Source organism: Aegilops tauschii, chromosome 1, assembly GCF_002575655.3.
Source record: "Aegilops tauschii subsp. strangulata cultivar AL8/78 chromosome 1, Aet v6.0, whole genome shotgun sequence".
NCBI classification, from domain to species: domain Eukaryota; kingdom Viridiplantae; phylum Streptophyta; class Magnoliopsida; order Poales; family Poaceae; genus Aegilops; species Aegilops tauschii.
The window spans coordinates 29,130,630-29,157,541 of NC_053035.3; the positions used below are offsets into that span (position 1 = coordinate 29,130,630).

Sequence of the window (26,912 nt, forward strand, 5' to 3'; positions counted from 1 at the left end):
GAGCACCTGCTTCCTCATGAGGTCGCCGAGCGGGAGCTGGAGATGGAGGAGGCGGCGGAGATCGAGGAGCGCCGGGAGGAGTTGCGCTTGGCCGAGGTCGAGGTAGAGAAGAGTCTGTCCATCGAGGAATCGGCGGTGGAGTACCAATGCGAGCTCTGGTGCAGCCACTACTACGAGTACTACAACCTTGAGGGCGGCACCGAGGACGAGGGCGAGGACGCGTTTGACTTCAGCAGGGGGACGCGGAGTCCACCAACGGCGGCATGTCGCCAAGACAAGTCATCGACGTCTCATCTCACACCGGCGATGCATATATAGGCTGGTGCGGCGGTGGATTTATTAAAATTGTGCGTACTTAGGCTTTGTTTTTAAAGCTGGTCTTTTGTTAGAGCAATGTTTAGGTCAACTGGCTCTGTTTAATTACTAAAATTGCTCGATTCAGTAAGTGTGGTCTGTCTGCTGTACGCTCTTTTGTGTGCCCAAATTAGCAAGTGATGTTAAATTATGCAATGACGTACCCGGGGAAATTTCCACCAAAATTTGAATTATCAAACTCATCCAATGCACGTAAAGCAGAAGAATCGTTTGCGATGCACACAATCGTTCAAGGTGAATGGTCCGGCGGCACCGCGCGCAAAGTTTCCCTCCACATTTCCAAAATTTTGGCCTACCACCAAAATATCTACCCCCGGCCCCCTTCCTCCCTTCCCCACCCCCTTTTCCCCACGACCACAAGTCTCATTTCCCCTGTTTGCTCCTTCCTTCCTAAGCTATAGCTGCTTCCTGGCTCCCGCCGTCTCGCATCCTACCGCCGGGGTCACCATGGTCTTCTTCAAAGACCTCTCCAGCGGTTCCTCCTCCGGCAACGACTCCTTCACCACCCAGGTATGCCTCTCTTCTCTCTCTCGGGCTATGACTTGGAACGAAGGATTTTTACCCAGCGGTCGATTTGAGTCATTTCTTCCTCTTGTAGCTCCCTAGGACCATCAGTGGCAACGAATGGAGCGGGGTGGCTGAAGATCTACCTGCTCGTTGTCACCATCAATCTCCATGCGTGAAGCTAGTTTCGTTTGAATCTGTGGACAATGGGAGGAAGTTTCTGGCATGTGCAGAGAAGGTTAGACCCTCTTTCGTTGTTACAAATCATTTGTTAGATGTGATTCAGACACTGTCACGGTCCCAACCCATTCATACCACACCTTCAACCAAACGCATCCTAAGACAGTGTCACAGTTTGTACATAGTATCTTAAATTGTTGCCACCTCATCAGCGGTGCCATTAGAAAATTATTCGGCACCGCTTAAGCAGTTTGTGCAACCAACTTTGGTCCACGCATCCAAGCAACCAAGCAATAAAATACTAAATCTTTATGGCACGATGGAACTGGGCATCGGAGCAACTACGTGCTCCGGAGTCCGGGTCCCTGATTTTTTTCCCGCTACCTCGGCTTGCCACTACAGGGCACCGGTGCGAGATGTAGCAACAGTTGTCTTTTCCCCAGTTTTGGCATACATAGTGGACGGCCTTAGTGCTATTAGTTCTATGTTACTAAATTTGTGCATGTACACACCTGTTAGTATCAATTTGCTGTCATCCAAACACCATCGCTATGCTGTTGCAGTTATATTTACCTTCCTCATAAAATGTTCAATTTGTTATTTTTGTACATGAGTAAGAACTTGTAGCGTCGTTGTAGTTAATTATAGCTTCTGATGTTCCAGAATTTGGTTGTTGTCTTAGTAGCAATTAATTCATTCGCACATTGATCTTTTTGAGAAGATATGTCATAATTAACATGTTTCTTCATTTTATCAAAATAAGCAATGGTGATTTTCTATGTTGCTATAAACCCATTTCCCATACAATTGTTACTGATCTAGTTTTAAATATTATAGGATGAACGGAAGTGTTCTTACTTGGACTGGGTTGATCAAGAGTGGCCACAGTCTTTGAAGATGTGCCTAGCGAAGCTCTGGAGCATGTATGAGGAAGAGAACAGACGTAGGCTTAGAGAAACTGTTGTCAACGCTGAAGAATATTTGAAGATGCGGGATAAAAAGTTGAAGGTGGAGAATGATCTCAGATTTTTTAAATCAGACTTTGCTAAGATGGTGTTGGCGAAGGAGGAGGCACTTTCCCAGTTGGCCCGTGCAAAACAGGTTCTTACTGAACTGAAAGCAGAGGTGGATAAGACGAGCCTGGATGATTTCGATTAGGGAAATGAATATATTGTTCTTATGAAGTTGAACTAGCTATATGTTGTACTGTGCTGTTTTCGTGTAGCTACCGTACTGTGATGCTATAATATATTTATGTGCCTGATATGAAATTGGCAAACAGTTGTTCCATTTGAAATGTGAATTTGCGTAATACTGGAATTATTAATTGTAAACTAATAAACCTGCTAAATGTGTCATGGACCTTTGCAAACGGTTCTAGCAGTAAAAGCGCTTGCGATGGATAGCCCAATGCCACACAGTTTTCTTCATCAAATCGTGTGTGATATAGTTGATAAAAGCAAACAGTTAACCAAGGCTGACCGTGTGTGATAGTTACACCTTCACACGCGAGCCTACACATAAAACTGTGTGGGGTGTACGTACGAACGGAAATGTTTGCCCTGGATTGACTGTGTGGGATGTACATAAGAACGGAAACGTATTCCTTGGATTGACTATGTGTGATATACATATGAACGAAAATGTTTTTCTGGGATTCACCGTGTGGGATGTACATACCTATGGAAATGTTTTTCTCGGATTACCGTGTGGGGTGTACATACCTACAGAAATGATTGGGTTTCGATGCCTCGCCCGATCGCACACGACCCCAGCCTGTGTCCTAGGAGGGCCTATCCCCGAGGATTTCTGGGTCATGTGGGAAGGACCCCCCTATCGCCCACACTCACTTGGCGACGGTTCCAAATGACGTCGCGGAAAGGGGTTAAAAACCGTTTGTATAGCACCGACGCGCACCAGTGATCACATCATTCTCCTAATGATGTGATCCCGTTATCAAATGACAACACATTTCAATGGTTAGGAAACCTTAACCATATTTCATCAACGAGCTAGTTGATGACCCCCAAGTATAGAGGATCAATGGTAGCTCTTTTTGATAAGTAAGAGTGTCGAACCCAACGAGGAGCAGAAGGAAATGACAAGTAGTTTTCAGTAAGGTAATGTCTGCAAGTGCTGAAATTGTAAGTAGTGGAGTAGTTTGATAGCAAGATAATTTGTAACGAGCAAGTAACGATAGTAGTAACAAAAGTGCAGCAAGGTAGCCCAATCCTTTTGAGGCAAAGGACAGGCCAAAACGGTCTCTTATGATAAGCAAAGTGTTCTTTAGGGTACACGGGATTTTCATCTAGTCACTTTCATCATGTTGGTTTGATTTGTGTTCGCTACTTTGATAATTTGATATGTGGGTGAACCGGTGCTTAGGTGTTGTTCTTACTTGACCAAACCTCCTACTTATGATTAACCCTCCCGCAAGCATCCGCACTACGAGAAAAGTATTAAGAATAAATTCTAACCATAGCATTAAACTTTCGGATCCAGTCGGTCCCTTACGGAATAGCGCATAAACTGGGGTTTAAGCTTCCGTCACTCTCGCATCCCACCATCTAATTGCTACTCCACAATGCATTCCCTTAGGCCCAAATATGGTGAAGTGTCATGTAATCGACGTTCACATGACACCACTAAGGCAATAACAACATACATACTATCAAAATATCGAGCACATATCAAATTCACATGATTACTTGCAACATGATTTCTCCCGTGACCTCAAGAACAAAAGTAACTACTCACAAATGATAAACATGCTCATGATCAGAGGAGTATTAAATAGAATATTGGATCTAAACATATAATCTTCCACCAAATAAACCATATAGTAATCAACTACAAGATGTAGTCAACACTACTAGTCACCCACAAGCGCCAATCTATAGTTCCGGTAACAAGATTGAACACAAGAGATGAACTAGGGTTTGAGATGAGATGGTGCTGTTGAAGATGTTGATGGAGATTGCCCTCCCCAAGATGGGAGAGTTGTTGGTGATGATGAGGACGATGATTTCCCCCTCTGGGAGGGAAGTTCCCCCGGCGGAATCGCTCCGCCGGAGGGCAAAAGTACTCCTGCCCAAGTTCCGCCTCGAGACGGCGGCACTCCGTCCCGAAAGTCCTCCCCTTATTTTTTTTCCAGGTCAAAATGACTTATATACCAGAAGATGGGTAGCGTAGGTGGGCCTGGTTGAGCACAACCCACCAGGGCGCGCCTGGGCTACCTGGTGCGCGCAGGTCGGTTGTGCCCACCTGGTGGGCCCCCTCTGGTAGTTGCTACAATAATTCTTATATATTCCATCAAAAATCTCCGTCAAGTTTCAGCTTGTTTGGAGTTGTGCAGAATAGGTAGCCTGACGTAGCTTTTCTAGGTCCAGATTTCCAGCTGCCGGAATTCTCCCTCTTGGTGTGTACCTTGCAATTATGAGAGAAAAGGCATTAGAATTACTCCAAATAGCATTATTATGGATAAAAAATTATAAATAACAGTAAGAAAACATGATGCAAAATGCATGTATCAACTCCCCCAAGCTTAGACCTCGCTTGTCCTGAAGCAAAAACCGAAATGGAAGAACATGTCCACATGCTTTGAGAGAGAGGTGTCGATAAAAACAAAATACGGACATAGAAGCATCATGTTGATTATTATAACAGCAACAAAATTGAACATAGGACTTTTATCATAGAGCTTTTATCATATACTTCTCATTAATAAGTAATAGGTCATCACACAATCGAAGTATAAAGCCAAAACTCTATTGGAAACCAACAAACTATGCTCTCAGTCAACTTTGCAACTACAATTCATCATCTTTTCAGGAAGGGTCATGTGTCGGAGCCTTTAGGCAAGTCCACATACTCAACCATCATATAGTCTTCTATGATTGCTAACACTCACCTCGTACCTATGAGCAAAACGTTTCAACCGGACACATAGAAAGATAGGGGCTTATAGTTTCGCCTCCCAACATATTCACCTCAAGGGTGATGTCAACATTAATAACTCATGCTATCTATATTCAACTGGACATATGTGCCTAGATCTTTCCTCACCACATGATGCTTGCCAAAGGAGAAAAATAAAAAGGAATAGAAGGAAAACTTTGACTCTTTGCATAAAATTATATACATAAAAGTAAAAGATAGGCCCTTCGCAGAGGGAAGCAGAGGTTGCCATGCGCTTATTTGTTTGTATGCTCGATCCCTTAGTGCAAGAGAACGTCATGTTTTATTTCCCCTTAAGATGACAACCTTTATTATGCAGTCTATCGCTTTCATTCTTCGTCATCCAAGTTCGTACAACGCTCAATTTCTCTTACACTAAATGATCTTACACTTTTAGAAGCAATTTTTATTGCCTTTTTGCACCGATGACAACTTACTTGAGGGATCTTGCTCAATCCCTAGGTAGGTATGGTGGACACTTGAAAATAAGATTTGGGTTTAAGGGTTTTTGGATGCACAAGTAGTATCTCTACTTAGTGCGGAATTTTTGGCTAGCAAAGATAGGGGCAAGCACCACATGTTGAAGCATCTTTGAAAATATGACATCTATGTGAATATGAACAAACATAAACCATTAAGTTGTCTTCCTTGTCCAACGTCAACAATTTTGGCATATAATATTTTGACGAGGGCTCACAATCACAAAAGATTTCTAGGATAGTATATTTATATGTGAATCTTCTCTTCCCTTATTAATTCTTTCATGAGTTACATCATTGACTAATGCTATGTTTGTCGAACTCTAATAAAATTTTCTACTTATACTTTTCCTTATGTGGTGCAATCACCTACCATAGGATTAGTATATAATCTTATTGATTTATTTCTTTCCTTTCTTTTTTTCTTTCTTATTTCTTCTCTTTTATCTGCAACATGGAAGTAAAGAAAGCAAAACTCACACTAGACTTTATTATATAACTTGCACATGATTACAAGGATAGATCACTAAGCAAACTCTCAAATAAGAAAGGATTGAACTAACTTTATTTCATCTAAAGCAAAAGATCGAACTAAAATAAGTAAAAGCAAAAAGATAGTGGGATGATACGATACCGGGGCACCTCCCCCAAGCTTGGCGGAAGCCAAAGGGAGTGCCCATACCCGATACTCAATTCTCTTTTGGTGATGAAGAAGAGATCTTGTCCTCAGATTTCCATGGCAGTGGTCCACCATCATAAGAGGAGGAGTGAGTCTCACGGGTCCTGCAACCAGCAGCCAAACTCATACCTTTAAACCTCGTCTCATATTTAAAGACTTGGTTCCGGAGGTCATAGATCTGGCTTTGGAGGAAGTTGATTTGCTCGTTGAGGGTGAAGACGATGTCCTTCATGGGCTTGCCATCCACCTTGAGATCACGGGAGAGGACTGTCATCATAAGATGATTGGCGTTGAGTCCACGCTCCACCATCCCCTTGCACCAGAAGACGTCTTGTTCCATAGCTTCAAGCTTGGCCTCCACGGCTCCCGTCCCCTTGGGACATGGCACATCGCGGAGGTGAAGCACCCCCTCATGCATCTGGATGGTTTGAGGGTGCTGCACCACCTCTCGTAGATATGGGTTGATGACGTTCTTGAAGAACATATCCTTGGAGGAGCTTGAAGAGGCCATGGTAGATGGGATCTGACAGAAAACAACAAGGAAAAAGAAAAGAAAAAGCACTTCTCCGCGATACGGTGATTAACAGGTTCGGGAAGTACATATAGATTTTTTATCTTGGAGGACAAGCATACGTGGGAAAAACGGAGTACGGAAGGTGTCCCAGGTGGGCACAACCCACCTGGGCGCGCCAGGCTAGCTGGCGCGCCCTGGTGTCTTGTGCCCACCAGGGGACGCTTCCTGGAAGTTTCTTTATTTCCAAAATTCTTAAATATTCCAAAACTGATAAAAAATATTTTTGCAGATTTTTTGGAGTCCGTTTACTAACCGTATCACGTACCTCCTTATTTTCACGATCCTAGAGTGTTCTGGAAGGACTCTTTTATGTGTTCTTCCGATGTCAAAGTTTGGATAATATTACTTTCAACACTAATAGGCGTACCTGAGATATAATGTTTTATTCGTTGCCCATTGACAACCTTCGGGTTAGTACCTTTGGGATTATTTATTTTGATGGCTCTAGACCGGTAAACCTCCTCGATTACATATGGGCCTTCCCATTTTTAGAGGAGTTTTCCTGCAAAGAATCTGAAACGAGAGTTGTATAAAATAACATATTCTCCAACTTTAAACTCACGCTTTTGAATTCTTTTGTCATGCCATCTTTTAACTTTTTCTTTGAATAATTTTGCATTTTCTTAAGCTTGGGTCCTCCATTCATCTAGTGAGCTAATATCAAATTACCTCTTTTCCCCAGCAAGTTTGAAATCATAATTGAGTTCTTTAACTTCCCAAAATGCTTTATGTTCCAACTCAAGAGGTAAATGACAAGCATTTCCATAAACCATTTTATAAGGAGACATACCCGTAGGATTTTTATATGTTGTTCTATAAGCCCAAAGTGCATCATCTAATTTCTTAGACCAATTCTTTCTGGACCTATTGACAGTCTTTTGCAAAATTAATTTTATTTCTCTATTGCTAAGTGCAACTTGACCACTAGACTGAGGATGATAAGGTGATGCAATTCTATGGTTAACATCATACTTGGCAAGCATCTTACGGAAAGCACCATGAATAAAGTGTGAACCACCATCAGTCATTCAATATCTAGGGACTCCAAACCTTGGGAAAATAACTTCCTTAAGCATTTTAATAGAGGTGTTGTGATCAGCACTCCTAGTTGGAATAGCTTCTACCCATTTAGTAACATAATCAACAGCAACCAAAATATGTGTATACCCATTAGAGGAAGGAAAAGGTCCCATGTAATCAAATCCCAAACATCAAATGGTTCAACAGCAAGTGAATAATTCATAGGCATTTCTTGACGCTTACCGATATTACCTATTCTTTGACATTCATCACAAGCTGAGACGTACTTGCGGGCATCCTTGAAGAGAAGAGGCCAATAAAATCCAAACTGCAATACCTTATGAGCAGTTCTATCTCCAGCATGACGCCCTCCATAAGCTTCGGAGTGACATTTTCGTAGGATTTGTCCATGTTCATGCTCAGGTACACAACGTCTAATAATACCATCTACTCCTTCTTTATAAAGATGTGGGTCATCCCAAAAGTAATGTCTTAAATCATAGAAGAATTTTTTCTTTTGTTGGTATGTAAAGCTAGGTGGTAAATACTTAGCAACCATGTAATTAGAATGATCAGCATACCAAGGAGTGCTATGAGAAACATTTATTGCAGCTAACTGCTCATCAGGAAAACTATCATCAATAGGTAGTGGGTCATGAAGCACATTTTCAAGCCTAGACAAATTATCAGCTTGGGTTCTCAGCTCCTTTTCTACCAATGATACGTAAATCAAATTCTTGTAACAAGAGAACCCAACGAATAAGTCTAGGTTTAGCATCTTTCTTTTCCATAAGATATTTAATAGCAGCATGGTCTGTGTGAACAGTTACTTTGGAATCAACAATATATGGTCTAAATTTATCACAAGCAAACACCACTGCTAAGAATTCTTTTCAGTAGTAGCATAGTTTCTTTGAGCACTGTGTAGAGTTTTACTAGCATAATGAATAACATTCAGTTTCTTATCAACTCTTTGTCCTAGAACAGCACCAACAACATAATCACTAGCATCACACATAATTTCAAAAGGCAAGTTCCAATCAGGTGGTTGAACGATAGGTGCAGATATTAAAGCTTTCTTGAGTGTTTCAAAGGCTTCTAAACAATCATCATAAAAAACAAAAGGAATATCCTTTTCCAAGAGTCTAGTGAGAGTACTAGAAATTTTAGAGAAGTCTTTGATAAATCTCCTATGGAAACCAGCATGACCTAGGAAACTACTAATACCCTTTATATCTTTAGGACATGGCATTTTCTCAATTGCATCAACCTTAGCTTGGTCCACTTCAATACCTCTTTCAGAAATTTTATGACCCAAGACAATGCCTTCATTAACCATAAAGTGGCACTTCTCCCAGTTCAAGACAAGATTTGTTTGCTCGCATCTCTGCAAAACTCGAACAAGATTGCTTGAACAATCATCAAAATACTTCCTATAAACAGAGAAGTCATCCATGGAAACCTCAACAATCTTTTCACAAAAGTCAGAGATTATAGCAGTCATACATCTTTGAAAGGTAGCAGGGGCATTGCATAAACCAAAAGGTATACGTCTATAAGCATAAGTTCCAAAAGGACAAGTAAAAGTGGTCTTTTCTTGATCAGGTTGAGAAACAGGTATTTGTGAAAAACCAGAATATCCATCAAGGAAGCAAAAGTGTGTGTGCTTAGATAATCTTTCAAGCATTTGATCAATAAAAGGCAAAGGGTAATGATCTTTTCTAGTTGCTTTGTTTAATTCTCTAAAATCAATTACCATTCTATAGCCTGTAACAATTCTTTGTGGAATAAGCTCATTCTTATCATTAGGAACAACAGTAATACCTCCTTTCTTAGGGACACAATGAACAGGACTTACCCATCTACTATCAGCTATAGGATAGATTATACCTTCTTCCAGAAGTTTAAATATTTCCGTTCTTACCACTTCTTTCATCTTCGGATTTAACCGACGTTGGTGATAAACAACGGGTTTAGCATCAGGTTCCATATTAATTTTATGCTGACATGGAGTGGGATTAATGCCCTTTAAATCATCAAGAGTATATCCAATAGCAGCTCGGTGCTTCCTTAGAACTTTCAATAATCTTTCTTCTTCATGTTCTGAAAGGTTAGCACTAATAATAAAAGGATATATCTTCTTTTCATCAAGATAAGCGTATTTCAAAGTGTCTGGCAATTGTTTTAATGCAAACACAGGATCACCTTTAGGTGGAGGTGGACCTCCTAGAGTTTCAATAGGCAAGTTGTGTTTAAGTAGAGGACGTTGTTCAAAGAAATTTTTATCTATTTCATTTCTTTCATGCATATGTAAATCATTTTCATGGTCTAGCAAATATTGTTCTAAAGGATCGGTAGGTGGTACAGCAATAGAAGCAAGACCAATGAATTCATCCTTACTAGGCAATTCTTTTTCATGGATATTTCTACTAAACTTGGAAAATTAAACTCACGAGACTCACCACCAAATCTAACATCGACAATTTGTATCTTACAATCTATCTTAGCATTAACTATGTTAAAGAAAGGTCTACCAAAAATAATGGGACAGAAGTCATCCTGTGGGGAACGAAGAACAAGAATATCAGTAGGGTATTTTATTTTCTCCCACAAGACTTCAACATCTCTAGCAATCCGAAATGGTGATATAGTGTCTCTATTAGCAAGTTTAATAGTAACATCTATTTCTTCTAACTCTGCAGGTGCTATGTCATTCATAATTTCTTGATAAAGTGTGTAAGGAATAGCACTCACACTAGCACCCATGTCACATAAGCCATGATAACAGTGATCTCCTATTTAATTGAGATGACAGGCATGCGAACAACAGGTTTGGCAATTCTAGCAGCTTATTCACAGAAGTAAATAACATGCCCATCAGTATCTTCTTCTAAGAGATCTTTAACCATAGCTATGCTAGGTTCTACTTTAATTTGTTCATCAGGTTTATGTGTTCTAACATAGCTTTTGTTAACCAGAGTTGAAACTTTAGCATGTTCCTTAATCCTAACAGGAAAATGTGATTTCTCAATATAAGCAGAAGGGACAACTGGATCAACATTATAAAGTATAGTTTCTTCTTTAGCTGGTACTGGTTCTTTAATTTCTTCTTTAATAGGTGGGTGATATTTAAACCACTTCTCTCTAGGGAGTTCAACATGAGTAGCAAATGATTCACAGAAGGAGGCTACTATCTCAGAGTCAAGTCCATATTTAGTGCTAAACTTTTGAAAAGCATCGGTATCCATAAAAGATTTAACACAATCATACTTAAGTTTAATACCTGACTCTTTACCTTCGTCGAGTTCCCAATCTTCAGAGCTGCCTTTAATTATTTCCAAAATATCCCACCGGAATTCAATAGTCTTCTTCATAAAAGAACCAGCACAAGAAGTATCAAGCATGGTTTGATCATTACGAGAAGCTGAGCATAAAAATTCTGGATAATAATTTATCTTGAGAGCTCATGATTGGGGCATGAATATAACATTGACTTAAGCCTCCCCCGAGCTAGAGCGATACTTTCTCCTTCACGAGGCCAAAAATTATATATATAATTCGATCACGATGAACTAGATGCATAGGATAAAAAAATTGGTGGAACTCCAATTTCAAACGATTCCAATTCCAAGATCCAATATCATCGCATAGCCTATACCACGCCAATGCTTTTACCTTCAAAGATAAAGGGAAAAACTTCTTCATAACTTCATCTCTGGGTAAACCTGCAAGCTTAAACAATCCACAAATTTGTTTCACATATATCAAGTGCATATCAGGATGTTCGGTTCCATCTCCTGCATAAGGATTAGCTAGCAGTTGTTCTATCATACCCGAAGGAATTTCATATTCAATATTTTTAGTAGGTGCAGTAGGTTGAGGGGTAGCTAATTGTGGTTCCGTACGAGGTGAAGATACCTCGAACAAACCCCTCAAAGGATTATTTTCCATAGTAATAAGTGACAACCAATTTCAGCACACTATATAAATGTTTGCTTACCAAATTCCACTTACCAAAGGCACTTCACTCCTCGGCAACGGCGCCAGAAAATAGCCTTGATGACCCACAAGTATAGGGGATCATTTGTAGCTCTTTTCGATAAGTAAGAGTGTCGAACCCAACGAGTAGCAGAAGGAAATGACAAGTAGTTTTCAGTAAGGTAATGTCTGGAAGTGCTGAAATTGTAAGTAGCGGGGTAGTTTGATAGCAAGATAATTTGTAACGAGCAAGTAACGATAGTAGTAACAAAAGTGCAGCAAGGTAGCCCAATCCTTTTGAGGCAAAGGACAGGCCAAAACGGTCTCTTATGATAAGCAAAGTGTTCTTGAGGGTACACGGGATTTTCATCTAGTCACTTTCATCATCTTGGTTTGATTTGTGTTCGCTACTTTGATAAAATGTGATATGTGGGTGGACCGGTGCTTAGGTGCTGTTCTTACTTCAACAAACAACCTACTTATGATTAACCCTCCCGCAAGCATCCGCAACTATGAGAAAAGTATTAATAATAAATTCTAACCATAGCATTAAACTTTTGGATCCAATCGGTTCCTTACGGAATAGCGCATAAACTGGGGTTTAAGCTTCTGTCACTCTCGCAACCCATCATCTAATTGCTACTCCACAATGCATTCCCTTAGGCCCAAATATGGTGAAGTGTCATGTAGTCATCGTTCACATAACACCACTAAGGGAATAACAACATACATACTATCAAAATATCGAACACATATCAAATTCACATGATTACTTGCAACATGATTTCTTCCATGACCTCAAGAACAAAAGTAACTAATCACAAATGGTAAACATGCTCATGATCAGAGGAGTATTAAATAGCATATTGGATCTGAACATATAATATTCCACCAAATAAACCATATAGTAATCAACTACAAGATGTAATCAACACTACTAGTCACCCACAAGCGCCAATCTATAGTTCCGGTAACAAGATTGAACACAAGAGATGAACTAGGGTTTGAGATGAGATGGTGTTGTTGAATATGTTGATGGATATTGCCCTCCCCAAGATGGGAGAGTTATTGGTGATGATGAGGATGATGATTTCCCCCTCCGGGAGGGAAGTTCCCCCGGCGGAATCGCTCCGACGGAGGGCAAAAGTGCTCCTGCCCAAGTTCCGCCCCGAGACGGCGGCGCTCCATCCCAGAAGTCCTCCCCTTATTTTTTCCAGGTAAAAATGACTTATATACCAGAAGATGGGCATAAGAGGTGGGCCTGGGTGAGCACAAACCACTAGGGGGCGCCAGGCAGGCCTGGGCTGCCTGGCGCGCCCAGGTGGGTTGTGCCCACCTGGTGGGCCCCCTCTGGTAGTTATTTGCTCCAATAATTCATATATATTCCATAAAAAATCTCTGTCAAGTTTCAGCTTGTTTGGAGTTGTGCAGAATAGGTAGCCTGACGTAGCTTTTCCAGGTCCAGATTTCCAGCTGCCGGAATTCTCCCTCTTGGTGTGTACCTTGCAAATTATGAGAGAAAAGGCATTAGAATTACTCCAAAAAGCATTATTATGGATAAAAACATTATAAATAATAGTAAGAAAACATGATGCAAAATAGATGTATCACTTGTCTAGTAGAGGCTTACTAGGGACACGATATTTGTTTATGTATTCACACATGTATTTAAGTTTTCGGTCAATACAATTCTAGCAAGAATAATAAACCTTTATCATGATTTAGGAAATATAATAATAACCATTTTATTATTGCCTCTATGGCATATTTCCATCACTAACAACCCATCATCTACTTATTACTCCACAATGCCTTCCCTTAGGAACAAGTATGGTGAAGTGTCATGTAGTCGACGTTTACATGACACCACTAAAGGAAGCAGCAACATACATATCATCAAAATATCGAACAAATACCAAATTCACATAATTACTTATAACAGGACTTCTCCCATGTCCTCGGGAACAAAAGTAACTACTCATAGATCTTATTCATGATCAAGATCAGAGGAGTATTGAATATCATTAAGGATCTGAACATATAATCTTCCACCAAATAAACCAAGTAGCATCAACTACAAGATGTCATCAACACTACTAGCAACTCACAGGTACCAATCTGAGGTTTGGGGACAAAGATTGAATACAAGAGACGAACTAGGGTTTTAGATGAGATGGTTTTGGTGAAGATGTTGATGAATATTGGTCCTCCTAGGATGAGAGGATCGTTGGTGATGTCGATGATTTCGATTTCCCCCTCCCGGAGGGAAGTTTCCACGGCGGAATCGCTTCGTCGGAGAGCAAAAGTGCTCCTGCCCAGGTTCCGCCTCGAGACAACTGCACTTCTTCCTAAAAGTCTTCTCTTATTTTTTTTCTAGGGCAAATGACTTCATATAGTAGAAGGTGGGCACCGGAGCCCTGCCAGGGGGGCCACAAGCCTTGGGGGCACGCCCCCCTGAGCTTGTCGCTCCCTGGTGGTCCCCCGATATATGGCTATTTCTTCTGCCAATATTTTTTATATATTCCAAGATAATTCTCTGTAAATTTTTAGGTCATTTGGAGTTGTGCAGAATAGCTATATCTGCTGTAGCCATTTTCGGTCCAGAACTCCAGCTGCAGACAATCTCCCTCTTCATGCAAAACTTGCAAAATAAGAGAGAAAAGGCATAAGAATAGTACCATAAAGTTAAATAGCGACCCAAAACACAATAAATATCAATAGGAAAACATGATGAAAAAATGGACGTATCAACTCCGCCAAGTTTAGACCTCGCTCGTCCTCAAGTGAAAGCCCAAATCGATAATCATGACCACATGTTTAGAGAGAGAGAGAGGTCGATAAAACAAAATACGGACATGAATGCATCATGCTCATTATTATAGCAGCAATATAACATCATAAAACTTCTCATGAATAAGTGAAAATTCGTCCACAAAATAAAGTATAACCTATAACTTCATTGGAAACTAGCAAACTATGGTCTCAATCATTGAAACAATTGCAATTTATGATATTATCGGAAAGAGTCTATGTAAGAGCTTTGTTTAGCAAGTTCACGTATTCAACTATCATTTAGTCTTCTATGGTTGCTGACACTCACGGCATATTTATGGAGCAAGAGGGAGAGCCCAGCACGCGACACATGACGGCGGTAGGACGCGTCACTTGACATGCTCCTAGGTAAAAAAAAGTGACCCTTGCGGGAAGCCCCCAATGGGTAACACTACTAGAAAAAGGCTTATCCCCAATATCTCTACTAGTGGCGCACCATGATGGTGGTGCGCCACTGCTATATAGCAGTGGCGCACCAGAATCAGGTGCGCCATTGCTATGTTTTTACTAATGGCGCACCACATGAGCAGTGCGCCATTGCTATTTTTTTTGGTCCATCCCCCCCCACCACACATAGCAATGGCGCACCACACCTAGGTGCGCCACTGCTATGCTACATAGGAGTGCCACACCTAGATGTGGTGCGCCATTGCTATGTCTGGTGGGGGTGTGCCTGCGTGTGTGTGTGAGGTTAGTAATGGCGCACCCTCCCTGGTGCGCCATTGCTAGGGTTAGCAATGGCGCACTAGGGAGGGTGCGCCATTACTAACGTCTCACACACACAAACACCCCCCCCCCCCCCCGGATCGCCTTTTAGGTTTTTAAAAAATTAAAAGAAAATGATAAAAGATTCAAAAAAATTCAAAAAATAGATGCCCATGTGTTATGTGTTCTAGTTGTTAGCAAATTAACAAACATGAATTTTGATTTTTTTTGCAAAAGGCCGCCGTGTTTCGGTAAAATGGCCGTAACTTTTGCATACGACCTCCGATGAAAAAGTTTTTTATATGAAAAATCATCTACTCGAAAAGTTCTGGAGGCAAAAGATACTAGGCTTTTAAGATCTGGAGGCAAAAAAATTCGAAAAAAATGCAAAAAATAAATAAATTAGCAATGGCGCACTAGTGGATGGTGTGCCAGTGCTATTTTCCCGCCTTCAAAATTCAAAAAAATACAAAAAATAAAAAACAAGTTAGCAATGGCGAACCTTATGAATAATGCGCCACTACTATTTTCCCGCCTTCACAATTTGAAAAAAAAAGCAATGGCACATCAGTGAATAGTGCGCCACTACTATTTTCCCGCCTTCACAATTCAAAAAAATAGCAATGGCGCACCAGTGCATGGTCCGCCATTGCTAAGTTGGGCCAGAAGTTTACAAGGGCCGGCCAGCCACTTACCCGTTCATTCTTCTCCTCCACTCCATCTCCTCCTCTCCTCCTCTCCTCATGTCGGTGTCGAAACCGGCGGATCTCGGGTAGGGGATCCCGAACTGTGCGTCTAAGGCTAATGGTAACAGGAGGCGGGGGACACAATGTTTACCCAGGTTCGGGCCCTCTCGATGGAGGTAATACCCTACTTCCTGCTTGATTGATCTTGATGATATGAGTATTACAAGAGTTGATCTACCACGAGATCATAGAGGCTAAACCCTAGAAGCTAGCCTATGGTTATGATTGATGTCGTCCTACGGACTAAACCCTCGAGTTTATATAGACACCGGAGGGGGCTAGGGTTACACAGAGTCGGTTACAGAGAAGGAGATCTACATATCCGAATTGCCAAGCTTGCCTTCCACGCAAAGGAGAGTCCCACCCGGACACAGGACGAAGTCTTCAATCTTGTATCATCATAGTCCAACAGTCTGGCATAAGTACATAGTCCGGCTGTCCGAGGACCCCCTAATCCAGGACTCCCTCAGTAGCCCCTGAACCAGGATTCAATGACGATGAGTCCGGCGCGCAGGTTGTCTTCGGCATTGCAAGGCTGGTTCCTTCTTCGAATACTCCATAGAAGATATTTAACACGAGGATCATGTCCGGCTCTGCAAAACAAATTCCACATACCACTGTAGAGAGTAAAATATTCCACAAATATAATCTGCTGACAACTTTTCATAGCGTGACATCACGCCGTGGCCCGGTCATTATTCAAACCGTTTTTCTCAACCAGCTGCTGCACATTTTGCGAGGCAGTTTCCCTAGCACATCTTGTCGAAGCAGAGATCGTGTCCCCTTATCACGGGACTCTCATCAATACGGGTGTGGGTAACCCAACCGCGCCATCAACGCGGCGTTTGGAGAATAAGCGAGTTTACCGGGCAAGTGGGGAGGCGCAGGATCCCTGCGGCCTTTATAAGGAGATAAGGGCTCCCCTTTTTTCACCCACGCCTTCCTCTCTCTCTGCTTATCCATTCTCTCTCTTGCTCGAGCTCCAGCGCCCAAGCGTTCGTCTTCTCCGCCCACAAAGGCCCTCCGAAAATGTCCAGATCCGGAGCAGGAGGCAAGTGGATGGCCTCTACCGTCCGGGAGAAGGATATCAAAAAGCTTCGGGAGGCCGGGTATCTGGCCAAGAAAATCAGCCACCGTCTTCCGGCGGCGGGACAGATCGTCCCTACTCCGGAACCCCACGAGAGGGTTGTATTCCTCTCTCATTTTGTCCGCGGGCTAGGGTTTCCCCTCCACCCATTCGTTCGCGACATCATGTATTATTACGGGATCGATTTTCATGATCTTTCCTCCAATTCCTTCCTCAACATCTCAACATTCATCGTCGTGTGCGAGGCCTTTCTCTGTATCTCACCACATTTCGGTTTATGGCTGAAGATTTTTAATGTGAAGCCCAAGGTAGTGAGCGGCGAGCACGCCGAGTGCGGAGGTGCCATGGTGAGCGAGATGCCCAACGTCACATGGCCATCAGGTACTTTTAATGATTCCGTCAAAGAGTGGTAGCAGCAGTGGTTCTATGTCACTGAGCCGCGCGACCCAAAATGGGCCGCAGCTCCCGAATTCCGATCCGGAGCTCCCCTGCGGCTTACGTCCTGGCCCAAGAAAGGCGTGAACAGGTCTTCATCCGACGAACTGTTGGTGCTCCAGACGCGCGTCAAGGATATGGAAGACAAGAATATCAAGCTTGTCAATGTAACCCAGGTGATGTTAGTTCGCCGGATTATTCCTTGCCAACACAGGTCTTGCAGTTTATGGGAATTCGACCCGGCCAAGCACCAGACCCTGCGAGAGCTCTTCGGCTCCTTGCACAAGGACATCTGGAAGGTGCTTCTCAAGTCCGGAAAATCGTGGCCGGACTCTGCCGAGGACCGCGGGTACCAACTGTCCTGCCCCGCAAGTCCGGTAAGTCATTGTATGTTGGCAATTCATACGTTTTATTCGCATAACCTGAGGGAAATGCTTGATGTGTTTTCCACCACTCTCCTAGGGCTAGACGAGGAAGGTGGGGCGGATCTACTGTCCGGCCCCACTACCAGAAGAACCGGCCGGCCCACATCTGACGAAGATGCTGGTCCCAGCGCCTTACAAGGCGCCGAAGAAGAAGACCGAGAAGGAGGCCAAAAAGACCAGGGGCGGCCTTTGTCGCCGCGATACTTCGGACACAATATCCGAAGACTCCGATGCCCGCTCTTCCCCCGAAGAGGTCGAGGAAGAGGAGGAAGACCAATCCCCAGTGAGGGAAAGAAAGAAAATGACGGCCTCCACATCTTTGGAGGCCGAGTCGCCTAAGAAGAGAAAGACTCCCCTTCCGGAGGAGTCCACCGCCGCCACCGACAGCAGCCCGGAGTGGGACCCCAGGGCCCAGCCCCTGGTGGACTCGTGAGTATATAAAATCCGAACACGTTTACGTATCCAGACTCACTACGGCGTGACGTTTTAATCATTGAGCCATACTGTCTTGCAGTCCGGCGAGGTCCCGCACCGAACAATCCTCATCGGAGGATTTACTGGGCTCGGATGCTATGGACAGTGGGACACCCCCGAGGGACCCCTCCCCAAAACACGCGAACGACACCGAGGTATCGTCCCAAAGGGACCCAGGCCAAGGAGGAGGGGAAAAGACCGTCAAGGCGGCACCAGAAGGTCAAACTTCAGGGGCCGTACACACGGGAGAAAAAGCTCCCATGGATGTCGACGACGGGGGCTATCTTGAATTCGGCCCCCAGCCGGACGCAATTCCGGAGACCGATACGGCTCTAGAATCAGGAAGGCAGCCCTCCTCGGCTGGAGGGGGTGCCCCTGTTCCACCGGCAACTTCTGTCCAACCGGAGGTGCCGGATACTTTATCGGCGGCGCTAAAGAGCGCCTCCATCGTTGAAGAACACCGTGCCCTTATGGGTACGGTGATTGAGAAGATTTAGTCCGCTGAGAGTGGACTGAATGAGGCCTGCATCAGCCTTATAACGGGCTTTGAGGTATGTTTTGTGAGGTTTTCGAAGAATGTCATAGTGTAGGTAGTAGCCCCTGATACACTATTCGGTGATAGAAAGAACCGAACAGAGGATCAAATATATTTTTGCAGGAGACTCACTTTATGGCATATCTCTTTTCTTCAAAAGCAGGCGTCTGTAGCAACTGCCGCCTCTCAAACTGAGGAAGTCTCCGGACTGAGACAGAGTCTGGAGCGGGCCGAAGGAGAACTCGGTCTAGTGAAGAAGCAGTTGGAGGATAACCAAGGTATGCAGAAACCTTGTTCGCATTTAGCGCGAATGATTAAGTTTGTATGATGAAAATATTTTTATGATGTCCTCTAGGGGCGACGGCCGAAATTGAGGCTCTTAAGAAGGTTGTGGCCAAAGCCGAGAAGAAGGCAGCCACAGAGCAGGCTCTTCGCGAAAACCACGAGGCCAGGGTTATTGAAGCTGAGGAAGAGCTTCAAGAGGCCGTGAAGAAATGCGAGACCTTGGAGCAGAGTTTATCAGGGAAAGTATCCGAACTCTCCCAAGCTCGCCAAGCCGCAAGTGATGCTTTTTCTATGCAAAGCGTGTATTTGAAAGGAGAAAATCACGTTTACTAATTTGAATTCGGATTTCTCCAGGGGTATTTGCGGAGCTGCCACGCAGCATATCTGATGCCGCCCAATTCTACCGAGCCGAAGAAAGGAGCACTGCGGAGAAGCTCTTCGGGTCGCAGTATCTTGCGCCGAATTATCCGGTGCCATTTGCCGATCAGCTGAAATAGCTGATCGAACTGCATAAGGCGGCCGAACTAGCCATGAAGGATTTAATTATCCAGCTATGGCCCGCCGAGCCGATTCCAAGCAGCTACTTCGGGCTCGTGAAGCGGCTTGTGAGTGCCTTCCCTCGACTTGATGTCATAAAGCGGTCGGTCTGTATTGAGGGTGCGAGAATGTCCTTCGCCCGCGCAAAGGTGCACTGGGGGAAGATGGATGCTGAAAAGCTGATGGCCGAGGGACCGCCGGAGGGGAAGGAGCACCGCAAGCCCGAATTATATTATAATAGTGTCCTAAAAGGATCCCGCCTTGCGGCGGAGCAATGCACCAAGGACATTATATTTCCATGAATACAGTCATGTTGTCCTTTGTAATGTTGAACAAGGTCATTTCTATTAAAAAAAATTGACAGAAAGACTGTAAGGGAACACCCTATAGTATAATTTTTATTATTTATTGCCTGTTATTTGAAATTTTTTCCTCCTGCGCGGCCGTTTTATATATTAATCCTGAGAGTTGGCCAGTCGTCGGCTTCTGCCCCCACGTAGGAAGTACGGGGGTGTTCGGGATAAACATGAGCACTCTTTATCCCAGTTTTGGGTCCTTGAAGGAGGTGTTCAGCACAACGAACTAGGCAATCAGACTATAAGGCTTTATCACTCTCACTTAGCCATAGGAGTTTGACAAAAGGATGGTAGGCGCAGCCCCTGGTGTTTGGAAGACCGCACGAGGGGCTCTATGAGCACCTGATCAGAAGAAAAGCCGATCCATCGCACGCTGCATTAGTTATCGCATAATGCGGAAGAAATCCTTAAAGATTTTATAACCTCTCGAACAGCTGACCAGCTCTCGCCGTATCATGACAGCCACTTTTCGGCTTTCTCTTCTCAGGCGCTCGTCCGGAAGAACCGGGACACAATCGTAGTAGTTCTCCCTGTGCCGCCCTAGCCGATATAGCAGAACGTAAGGCAGCAAAACATAGGAGCCGGGCAAACCCAACTATTGACCCAAGACATGATTCGGAGCTGATGCATATAATGCTATAAGTTCGGGGTGCCGAACGACCGTGAAGGTGTTCGGACTTTATTGCCGTATTATGGGTACAATGAAGCCCTGGCATGTTAAGGCATATCGCGATATGCGGATACCATTTGACAAAGAGTGTCAATAAGAAACAACAACAGATAAGCATCATATAAAGCCACATGTTGGAAAATAACATGTCGATGCGTATGAGTACAGGTAATGTGATAAAAATAAATATGACTTGGGAACCTGCTGAGACTAGGCGGGGGGAGGCTGTGTGCGGATCCGTAGTGTGGTCGGATGGTCGTCAAGGGGCGTCTCTAAGGATTCCCTTACGCATTCGAGCTGTTTCCATGTCGCCAGTCCTGGCCTACGCAAAAGTGGACCTGCAAAGAAAGTGCAAAAAATATATTTATGTGCCATGTAGCGGTTAAGCCGCATTATGTGGCCTATCCTCGCTATGCCTCCGTTTACTGCCGGAGTGTTTTAATTGAGCTCCGCACAAGCCGGGCTATCCTGCCACGGAGTAGTCCGGACTCCCTTGACGGTGTCCGGGAGCTTGGCCGTCGACTCGAGGTTCGATTGAGAGATGCCTTTCGTTGCTTCCCCTGTCAAGGCGGTGGTACATTCTTCGGCACAGAGGTTGAGTTCGGCCTTGCCATTAACTATTATGACACCACGCGGACCGGGCATCTTGAGCTTACGGTAGGCATAGTGTGGCATCGCGTTGAATCGAGCAAACGCGGTTCGTCCGAGCAGTGCATGATAATTACTGCGAAAAGGGACGATGTCGAAGGTTAACTCTTCGGTACGGTAATTGTCCGGTGATCCGAAGACTACCTTCAGAGTGATGGAGCCTGTACAACGGGCCTCCACACCTGGTATAACACCTTTAAAGGTTGTTTTAGTGGGCTTGATCATCGAATGATCAATACCCATCTTGCGCACTGTGTCCCGATACAGCAGGTTTAGACTGCTGCCTCCGTCCATAAGGACTCGCGTGAGGTGAAATCCATCAATTATTGGGTCAAGGACTAGTGTGGCTGAATTGCCCTGATTGGTATTGGCCGGACGATCAGTACGGTCGAAAGTGATTGGCCATAGTGTATATTGTGGGGCGACTGACTTCGACAAGTCGACATCCGTAAGAGTGCACATCCGTTCCAGCTTGGGAATGTGGGTGGTGTTTATCATATTCACCGTTTTGATTTGCGGGGGGAATTTCCTTTCCCCTCCTGTGTTCGGTGATCGGGGCTCCTCCTCATCGTCATCGCTTTGAGACCCCTTCTCCTTGTTGTCGGCACCTGACCGGCCGGCTTGTTTGAAGACCCAGCATTCTCTGTTGGTATGATTGGCTGGTGTTCCTAGGGTGCCATGAATTTGGCATGGACGATCGAGTGTGCGGTCCAGACTGGACGGGCCCGAATTGTTCTTTTGGAATAAATTTTTCCGCTGACCGGACTTAGAGCCACTGAATCCGGCATTGACTGCCGTGTCTTCGGCATTATCACCATTCTTGCGACGCTTGTGTTTGTTGCGTCGGGGCTTGCCGCTGCTATCTCTGGCCTCTGATGTGCCAGGATTGCTTGCTGTGTTGTTGCTACGAGCCAACTAGCTATCCTCGCCCGCACAAAAGCGGGTCATGAGTGTCGTGAGGGCTGCCATGGACTTCAGCTTTTCTTGGCCGAGATGTCGGGCAAGCCACTCGTCGCGGATATTATGCTTAAAGGCCGCTAGGGCTTCGGCATCCGGACAGTCGACAATTTGGTTCTTTTTAGTTAGGAACCGAGTCCAGAATTTCCTGGCTGACTCTCCGGGCTGTTGGGTTATGTGACTTAAGTCATCAACATCCGGTGGTCGCACATAAGTGCCCTGGAAGTTATCCAGGAATGCGTCTGCCAGGTTCTCCCAACTTCCAATGGAATTTGCCGGCAAACTATTCAGCCAATGCCGAGTCGGCCCCTTGAGTTTTAGTGGGAGGTACTTAATGGCGTGTAAATGATCCCCGCGGGCCATGTGAATGTGGAGAAATAAATCTTCTATCCATACCGCGGGGTCCGTAGTCCCATCGTATGGCTCGATATTTACGGGCTTAAACCCATAGGGGGAGTGCGGCGCCTCTATGCCGGGCTACATCACGACGCAGTTCAAATGAGTCTGGTATGTTGTATTCGGCCCGGCCAGATTTGCTTTTAGTGTATCCGGCGTGACGGTCATCGTCACGCGTTGGGGCGCGCCCCCGTGATCCGTAGATCGATCTTGACTGTCCTGCTTTGTTTTCCAATTTGTCTCGCGGGTCATGTGTGGAGCCCCGGGCCTTCGTGTTTTTGCTTGTTTGGCGGCGGGGTGCGGGCTAGACTTCGGGCTGATACTCCGCTTTGTCTCGGCCACGAGGTGGCCGATCAGCCGCATCATGCGCTGGTAGTGTAGGTTTTAATGCCTCCTCCTCGAGTTGAGGTAGCAACCTACGCTTTGGGTAACTTTTTGTTGGGTGTTTGAGTCCGTATTCCTCGGCCGCCAGGACCTCAGTCCATCTATCAGTTAGCAGATCTTGATCAGCTTGAAGCTGCTGCTGCTTTTTCTTCAAGCTTTTTGCAGTGGCTATAAGCCGGCGCTTGAAGCGCTCCTGCTCGACGAGGTTCTCAGGCACGATGAATTCTTCGTCGCCGAGGCTCGCCTCGTCTTCGAAGAGGGGCATGTAATTGTCATCCTCCGAGTCTCCATCCATTGCCTGTTTCTTAGGGCTAGCTTGCCCGTCCGGCTTGCTCGAAGCTTGGCTGGGCGGGGTTGTTTTCGTCTTCGGCACCATCCGGAGTGCTATTGTCTCTTGTGCCGGTATCGCTATTTTTGCTATGGCGGGGCTTAGAGCGGCGCCTATGACAACGGTGCTTAGATTGCTTCTCAAGGGGATTATCCTCCGTTGCCTCATCGCCATCGCCTTCTTTGGGCGTGTCCACCATATATATATATATCATATGATGAGGTCGCTGTCCAGCGCCCTGTGGGCGGTGGTTCCTGTTCTTCTCCTGCATCGTCGTCCATACCGTCGATGTCTTCCGAGTCGAAGTCAAGCATGTCGGTTAAGTCATCGACAGTGGCTATTAAGTGGGTGGTGGGTGGGGAACAAATTTCTTCGTCGTCCGCTTCCCACTCGAGCCGGACATAGTTCGGCCGCGAGTCTCCTGACAGGGAGAGAGATTTCAATGAATTTAGCACGTCGCCCAAGGGCGAGTGCTGAAAGATATCCGCGGAGGTAAACTCCATGATCGGTACCCAATCAGATTCTATAGGCACGGATGCACGCGGTTCGGAGCCTATGGCCGGAGACGAGTCCGAGGGTCCGATGACACAGACCTCATTGGAGGCGCAGTCTGTGTTCGGCTCTATCGCCGCTAAGTGTGCGGCCTCCGTGGCGGGGTCCATCCACCCGTCCTCGGATGGCACGATGCGCTCTGGATTAAGAGCAGGGGCGACCGTAGGTGTGATCTCCCAAACGCCGTCCGATGGCAGATCTAAGTCATGCTCCTCGTGACTGTTCGGCACACCTGTCATGGGCTCGAATCCGTCGAAGATCAAGTCTCCGCGGATGTCGGTGGTGTAGTTCAGGCTTCCAAACCTGACCTGATGACCAGGGGCGTAGCTATCGAGCTGCTCCAGATGGCCAAGCGAGTTGGCCCGCAGTACGAAGCCGCCGAATACGAAGATCTGTCCGAGGAGGAAAACCTCACCCTGGATCGCATCGTTACAGATGATTGAAGGAGCCATCAAGCCTTATCGTGACGACACAGTGGAACTCTCCACGAGAGCACCAATGTTGGTGTCGAAACCGGCGGATCTCGGGTAGGGTGTCCCGAACTATGCATCTAAGGCTAATGGTAACAGGAGGCGGGGGACACAATGTTTAACCAAGTTCGGGCCCTCTCGATGGAGGTAATACCCTACTTCCTGCTTGATTGATCTTGATGATATGAGTATTACAAGAGTTGATCTACCACGAGATCGTAGAGGCAAAACCCTAGAAGCTAGCCTATGGTTATGATTGTTGTCGTCCTACGGACTAAACCCTCCGGTTTATATAGACACCGGAGGGGGCTAGGGTTACACAGAGTCGGTTACAGAGAAGGAGATCTACATATCCGAATTGCTAAGCTTGCCTTCCACGCAAAGGAGAGTCCCACCCGGACACGGGACGAAGTCTTCAATCTTGTATCTTCATAGTCCAACAGTCCGGCATAAGTACATAGTCCGGCTGTCCGAGGACCCCCTAATCCAGGACTCCCTCACACTCCATCTCCTCCTCTCCTCCTCTCCTCCACTCCATCTCCTCCTCTCCGGCGACCTCCTCCTCACGGTGCTCCTCCTTCGGTGGCCTCCTCCTCACGGTGCTCCTCCTCCGGCGCCCTCATCCTCCCTCCTCTCCTCCTCACGGTGCTCCTCCTTCCTCTCCTGCTCACGGTCCTCCTCCTCCTCTCCGGCGACCTCCTCCTCCCTCCTCTCCTGATACTCACGGTCTCTCCTCCCTCCTCTCCTCCTCACGGTCTCTCCTCCCTCCTCCTCCACTTCCGGCCACATGTGGAGCTCCCCCGGCACAAAGAACGTACCAGATCCAGGTCGAGAACGAAATTTGAAAAAAATTCAAGCAAAAAAACGAGCAAAAAAAAGCCAAAAAAAGAGCCATATCTAGATCCAGATCCAAATTCAAAATTCAAAAATAGCAATGACGCACGGTGGGGGTTAGACAGTGCGCACTACTATTTTCCCGCCTTGAAAATTCAAAAAAAAAATTCAAAAAATAAGTTACCAGTGATGCACCTGTAGCAATAGTAATGGCGCACTACAAGGTGCGCCATTGTTACCTGCAATACTAATGGCGCACCAGATGTGCGCCATTAGTATTTGTTACTAGTGGCGTGATAATAGTGGCCCATCTATAATGCGTCATTAATGACAAAAATAAGTGCGCCATTAAGAGTCCTTTTTCTAGTAGTGTAACAGTTGGTTAGTTGCTCCCAAGCTCCGCAGGAGACAAGGAGTTAATAGCTCCAAGGCTCAGACTGTGTTCCGGCTGGTCCACTACAACTTAGGCCCACGAGCTGGGACTTGAGAAAATTTCTTGAGCAATGCTATTCTTGCGTGACACAACTATTTCACATTAGTACAATTCAATGACATTACCCGTCTCATGCGTCCACTTATTTCTGTTAGTCCCACCCTACGGTCCTCCTCCTCTTTCTCGGAGAGCTTCTCTAGTACCTCGGACAACGAAGTTCTTTGCATTCATCAGTTTAGTCTTTCATCCATCTCTATTTAATTACGCATCACTTACTAAATCCTAATATGCATGGCGTGCAACCTCCTTTAAGGCGTTTAATTGCGCACCACTTAATTAGCCCACATAGGACTACATATTCCTACCTTCCTTTAGCAAGACTCATTCTCTTCTCCCGTCATCATCCCCATCCTCCTCTTATTGATTCTCAAGCTGACTTATTGAGTTGTTTGATAAAAGGTAACTCCAAAAAAAATATAAATTGGTGGTTTTGGTTCTGAGGGGAAAGGTGGTACTATTTAATGATAATAGGAACAACCGACATATTGAGTTGGAGTTTTCTCTAGGCCCAACAGAGGCCCAACGCAACATGCGTTATGTAATTGCAGTCGGCCTAGTGGAGCGTAGGTTACAAAGAGAATGCTAACATTTCTATGCATATTTTTCCTGCTGCCCAATCAAAGCAAAAAAAAAAAGATGTATAACGAGCCCCTTGGCCATGTAGGGTCTGACTCCCTATAACCTAATCAAAGAAAAAAAACACGAAGCTGGCCCCCTTGACTGCACGGTTTGGAGGCCCAGCCTGAAAATTTATTTATGCATGGACGGATAAAAAGTTTAGTACCACCTGACACGGGAGAAAATAATTCTATAAGATGAGATTTGAAATTCAAATAAATGCACCTTGCTTTATTAGTAGGTAGACAGGTATAATTAGTTCTGCCAATAACCGGCTTTGGTGAAATGTGGTAGCTCTTTTTTAGCGGTGACTGATCTCTGTTAGTCATGTATGGAGAAACATAATATATTGGGCAGGAATACACAATATAATTCTCTCTAAAAAGATAACATAATATA

The 26,912-nt window shown here is 45.0% G+C and overlaps 2 pseudogenes; both read left to right on the forward strand.

The window, feature by feature from the left end:
- The first annotated feature begins 17,058 nt into the window (after window positions 1-17,058).
- Window positions 17,059-18,409, forward strand: LOC141027133 (uncharacterized; annotated as a pseudogene).
- Window positions 18,410-18,710: 301 nt separating this feature from the next.
- The window catches only part of LOC141027138 (uncharacterized), a 106,232-nt pseudogene continuing 98,030 nt past the window's right edge, over window positions 18,711-26,912 (forward strand).